Raw genomic sequence first — 6,346 nt, 5'->3', positions numbered from 1 at the left:
CTTTTGAATCATAGTGCATATGACACCATCTATATTGTGTCTTTCAGTAAAAATTCTTGTTTTCTTTATTGTTGCTTGTTTCTTTTTAGAGCAACAGAATTTTCCATGTATACATATTGCTCACACACCTAGTCAGAATTAAAGCTATACTTAAACAAAGCTAGCTGTACCTTTTAATATTATGTGGTACTTTCAACCATCACAGCAAGATGATGGTGAAAACAGACAAATCCCTCCAGCTACAGCATCTTCTCCTTCACCTCCCTCCTCCAGACCAGGGACCATACAAAGGAGCAAAGCAGAACTGCAAATTACCATACTGCACAGCTTCTACTTAATAATGACTTCCCATAAGTTAGCAAAAAAATCTGCCAACATCTGCAAGCTCCTCCACACTGCTGTGAGCCAAAGTTAAAAATCATGTGTGACAGTGCTGTGGAAAATGCAATTGATTCCATTCTGATTGTGTCAGTTCCAAACACAGGCAATATTGATGATGCTGTACAGTAATCTTATTGGGCTTGGACCCAACTGAACATTGGTCTTTGTCAACTCATTATTCCTCTATCAGAGGGATCTTGGTAGATTGATCTTGCCAGAAGCTCTTGATGTGTCTCACAAATCACTGTTCTGCTGTTGGCAGGCAGATTCAAGTACTGCACAGTAATTGCTGGTTTTCCCCCCTTCCCCCTAGAAGACCGTGACTACATACAGCAAGTCATTGTCATATGAGAGAGTATAACAGTCCTTACAGATAATGTAGTTCGCTCTGCATCCTTCGATCAGACCAAGAGATGTGGTCATGCTGTTGGCGCTCCTGAACAGAGTAAACATTTTTTTGCCTGTTCAATTAATATATCTCTTAGATTGATTTCCATGTGCAAAAATGTTTGCATTAAAAGTGTAGCTGCAAGGTGAGGCCCTAATGAGTCAAATCAAGTGAAGGAGCTTTGCACACAGAGAGTCACAGGCTGACTCTCCAGAATTGCCAATTACAGACTCTCAGATAGCAAAGTTTGACAGTCTCTCTGCTGGAGACCTTTGGAATCAAGAGCTGACCACTACAAGTCAGAGCTGATGGCTTTGCTAAGTGGCTCAACATTGTAACTCAGAGGCCCCCTTCCACACATGCACTTTCAATCCACTTTCACAGTTGTTTGAAAGAGGATTTTGCTATTTTGCACAGTAAAATCCAGCTGCAAAGTGCATTGAAAGTGGATTGAAAGTGAATTATCTGCATGTGCAGAAGGGACCAGAGTGATGCAACTTCCTCTAATCACATGGAACTTCTTTATGGCCAGTAGACAATGCTGTGCCCAACATGAAATAAATCCTACTAGAACTGCCCGAGGTCTGGGTTCAGCATGGGTGCTGCCCAGAGGCTAGGATGTTCCCCTTATGCTTGCCCAGCTTCCTATATTGGTTTTAATAAATCAGGCTGTGGGCCAAAGTTCATTCCAATGAGAGCAGTATCTGTGGTCATTTGGAAGCGAGCCTCCACACATCAACATGCAATATACATATTCTTGATTTTTTTGGGGGGAGGGGGATCAGTCTGACTATATCCTCCACAGTTCCTACAGTAATGTCTTAGGCAACACAGACTCTATAGGTTGTGGTGGGTTTTCCGGGTCGTGTGACCGTGGTCTGGTGGATCTTGTTCCTAATATTTCACCTGCATCTGTGGCTGGCATCTTCAGAGGTGTATCACAGAAGGAAGTCTGATACACAGACTTTCCTCTGTAATGCACCTCTGAAGATGCCAGCCACACATGCAGGCGAAACATTAGGAACAAGATCCACCAGACCATGGTCACACGGCCCAGAAAACCTACCACAACCAGTTGAATCTGGCCGTAAAAGCCTTCGACAATACACAGACTCTATAGTTTGCCTGCATCTGATGGATGTAAGACTGCCATGTAATTATATTAAAATTTGCCTTAAAATATTTATTTTAATTTAAGATTGAGGAAATATTTTCTGTCTATACAGCAGGGATGCCCAACTTTTTTTTTTTAGCCTTGGACCCCTTTGTAATTCTGGAACTGTGGTGGGTGCAGCTACAAAATGGCTGCTGGTGGAGGCAGAACCAACTTCAAAATGTCAAGTTCCCCAGCCCTAGCATAAGTTGCCCCCGCCACATGGACTAGTGCCAACTACACTGGTGCCAGGGTCACACTAGCTCCACAGAATTCCCCATGGATTGGACTGTTAATTCTTAAATTTAAATTCTATTTTTATGCTAGAAATATGGCCTTTTTTTTACAGGGTATAACTGAGTATGAGCTGTAATTTCTAGCTTTCCTGTCATAGGTACTTCTTGGATGGCTCCGGAGGTAAAACAAGAGATTGGCTATAACTGTGTGGCAGACATTTGGTCCCTGAGTATTACTTCAACATAGATGACAGAAGCAGTAGCTGCTCCCATATGCTGATATCCATTCAATGTGTGTGATTTTTATGATTCCTACAACCCTCCCGCCCAGAGGCATTCCTCCCATTGGGCAAAGTGGGCAGGTTCGTTTGTGAGGGTTTTTTGTATTTTCAGTGTTTTTCCCGTTTTTGGCCTGCAGGGGTCACAGTTTTTAGGCTAGCAGCACCACAATTTCATGGATTTTTCAGGACACTCTCCTGATGATATCTTCTAGGTTTGGTGATGTTTTGGTCCAAAGTTATGGACTCCCAAAAGGAGGGCCCCATCCCCCATTGTTTCCAATGGGAGCTAATAGGAGATGGAGGCTACACATTTGAGGGTACATAACTTTGGACCCCCTGAACCAAACTTTACCAAGCCTGGATGGTATCATCAATAGGGGCTCACGAAAATACTCTGAAATTTTGGTGCTGCTATCTTAATAATTGCACCCCTGACAGCAGGAACCCCCTAAATTTCCCAAGATTCTCCTTTTAAATCCACCCCCTTCCTGCCAATGCTTGTTTTCTTTCTTTCTTTTATTCTCTCAATGCCTAATAAAGGTTATTATTATTATTATTATTATTATTATTATTATTATTATTATTATTATTATTATTATTATTATTATTATTATTATTATTATTATTATTATTAAATCCACCCCCTTTGGCATGGATTTAAAGGGAGAATCTGAGGTCCCCAGTTTAAACATTGAAAGTGATGCTGTTTCAGGGTGGGGGAGAATCCATCCCAAAATAGCATAACTTTCAATGTTGTTTATTCTGGGGACCCCAGATTCTCCATTTAAGGTGGATTTAAAAGGAGAATCTGGGCTCCCTAGTTTAAACACCATTGAAAATAATGCTGTTTGGGGCTGGATTCCAGCATCACTTGTTTAATTTAGGAAGCCCAGATTCTCCTTTTAAATCCACCTTAAAGGGAGAATCTGGGGTCCCCAGTTTAAATAACATTGAAAGTGATGCTGTTTCCCCCAAATAGCAGTAATAAAACATTTTGAAAGCATTTTGAAATTGTTGTCAAAAATATTTCTGGTGTGTGGCATGGCCCATTGCTGTGTTCAGATTTGTGAGTTGGGGCATGTTCTATAATGTGATGGTGACTTTGAAATGACCTGGTGGAAAAAAATCATTGTTTGGTCATGGTGGGGGAGGGTGATGGAGAGTTTGATGCCTATGGGGGGCATCAAACTAAGGTTTTGCCCAGGGCTCCAGTTTGCCTAGGTACGCCACTGCTCCCTCCAAATGTTCCAGAAGCTAGAGTTGTGGTCTGATGAGTTGACTGATTTTGTGAAAAACTGAGAGAGCTACTGCGACACAACTCTTGCAGCATCTTTTTATTAAGAGCGCCAAACCAGTTTCAGTTCTCAGAGATCTGATTACTGAAGCAATGGAAATCAAGATGAAGAGCCATGAAGAGCAGCAGAGAGACCTAGAAGAAGAGGATAAACTCAGATGAAGATGAACTGGATTCTCATACCATGGTGAAGAGTAGTTCAGAAAGTACAGGCACAATGAGGACTATAAGTACTATAAGTGAAATTGCTCAGACAATGATTAAATGTAACAGCTCCATGTACATAAACAGTACAGCACCAATCAGATTTGGGAACCATGGTGATAAACAGTGACAATGACAACAATGAAGATGACACCATGAAAAGAGATGCTACTTCACCACAAGCACATTGAACTTCTTGTACGGCTATTTTGATGCACAAGATTTCAAGAAAAGCCATGAAAACTGTAATCAAAACATGCATGAATCTTACCATTTATCAAAAAATGTTTTCTCAGATAACTGGAAGGTCACTCATGATGGTGACTTTGATTTTGTATGATGATTTTGTATGATGTACAATATAGGTGCCTTTTGTGAAAAGGTATTTCCCCTTATACCCACTGGTCTTTATTTCAGACAAAGTTGTTGCAGCAGAGGTCCACTGGATAAACACAATGTGGAGCTTGAATTGGAGAAATTGATGACCAAACTGTATAGAATACCCATAATTTTTTATTGACTGTAGCATTTCTGTGGGTGGAAGGATTTCTGCTCTTTAAGCACAATTTTTTCTCCTCCCTCCTTTTACAACCCAAAATATACCCTAATATACCCTAGATCCAGCTGGTTCCCACCACTTCCCTATAAGTGGTTACTATGGCCCTGACTACTGCTCAACTAGTCTCAAACTAGGACGGATGGTGAGTGAGCGCATGGTTGGCAGGGGTGGGAGGCGGCCGCTGACCGGGCCTGGGATGGCAGAGCAGCAGGGAGGGAGCAGGGAGGGACAGACAGGTCGCACTGCTCCCCCCGGTCCTTCTTCCCATTGCCGGTCCTTGAGCTGCGAGCCGTCCCCCGTGCTTTGGAAAGCAAGTCTGTTCTGCCAGATGCCTCCTGCCGGGGCCCCGGCACTGCAAGTGAGGCATCAGTGGCTGCAACAGGACCCGGTCAGAGGTTGTTTGCCCCGGGGACCCTTCCTTGCAGACTACCAGTGACCTAGCCTTAGTCAGTGACCCTGACTGCATGGAACACCTTTGACCGGAACCCGGCCCATGTGAATCTCTTGGCGTTTTCTCTCATTGAAACTGTGTGTGTGTGTTTGTGTGTGTGAGAGAAAGGAAGAAAGGGGGGGGGGAGAGAGACCATCATCACAGTGACAGGCAGACAAAAGCCGGGCTTCCCTTGGAAATGCAGAACACTCTCTCTCTCTCTCTCTCTCTCTCTCTCTCTCTCTCTCTCTCTCTGTGTGTGTGTGTGTGTGTGTGTGTGTGTGCTGCTTGTATGCATGAATTTTGGGGTTCTTCCTATCCCGGCCAGCAGTGATCATTCCTAGATGTCCTGGGGACTGAAGAAGAATTCAAAATCCTTCTTTCCCTACAAGGCTTCTTGTTTTCCCATTCATACTCCCCCCACCCTCACACACAGCTTGTTTCAAGTTGATCTGCAGAGCATCTCTGTTTTGGAACACCCCAAACCGAACCCCGAATCGAGAAGGTGGGTTCCGGGTGGGATCCTGGCTTCTGCTGGCACCAGCTCAGGGCATTTGGGGAGAGGGAGAAGGGAGCCCTCCTTGAGCGAATCACCCACAAGCACAGAGGGGTGGTCTCTGCCAGGCTGTTAAGCACTTCAAGGGCCAGCGCACGCCAGTGGGCACCTGCGACTCAACCCCTCTCTGTGTCGAAGAGGTGACCTTGTTGGGGGAAAGCCTTCTTAGAGATCAAGCCACCAGCCTGCTCGCCCTTGCCCCCGCCCTGCTCCCTGCTGGTCCCAAGGCGGCTTCCAAGGGTCTGGGGGACACGGGAACCGGCTCATCAGCCTGTGCACTCGTCTTTTCCCAAAGCATGACTCATCTCCCCCCCACCCCATACGGTGAGAGTAGACTTGATTCGGATTACCCCAGGCACTTGCTTTGTAGTGTTAATTGCACCATTCTCATTTAATTTGGAGGATGGAATTGACAAGATTGAGGGTACAGTATTTTTAATGAAATCTTTGCAGAGTTGTCCAGTTTTCTCAGGTGCACACAGACTGCTGTCACTGTGCTTGGGAATGACCTTCTCTTTGGCCCCGATCCATCCGCATTCTCTTCCCTCTCCGCCAATACAGTAGCTATGCAGCTTGCTTGCTGTTTAGTCCCAGGAAGTTAACTTGAAAAAAAGCCCTGCACAACTCAAGTGGAATTATTTCCAAATATGCATGGGATTGGGATTGCACTGCCTTTTCCTTTTTCTGGTTCTTATTAGCTCTTGGACAGGAGCCTCAAACTGGTGTTGGCAGAGTCCCATAACTGTGTCAGTTTTTCACTGCTAGGGACTGACTGGGATGAGATTTGCCATGGTTATGCACCAGATTTCACGTGCGGAATGGAACACATTTTTTCCCAAAGCAGGAAGATTGCAGGGTCAGAAA

General features: G+C 44.5%; 1 pseudogene; it reads left to right on the top strand.

Annotated features, from left to right (window-relative positions):
- Positions 1 to 420: 420 nt before the first annotated feature.
- LOC125426356 lies at positions 421 to 4,277 on the top strand (annotated as a pseudogene).
- Positions 4,278 to 6,346: the final 2,069 nt, after the last annotated feature.

This window comes from Sphaerodactylus townsendi, linkage group LG02 (genome assembly GCF_021028975.2).
Source record: "Sphaerodactylus townsendi isolate TG3544 linkage group LG02, MPM_Stown_v2.3, whole genome shotgun sequence".
NCBI classification, from domain to species: Eukaryota; Metazoa; Chordata; class Lepidosauria; order Squamata; family Sphaerodactylidae; genus Sphaerodactylus; species Sphaerodactylus townsendi.
Note: the sequence above shows the minus strand (reverse complement) of the source record. Positions and strands in the feature narration are given on the sequence as shown.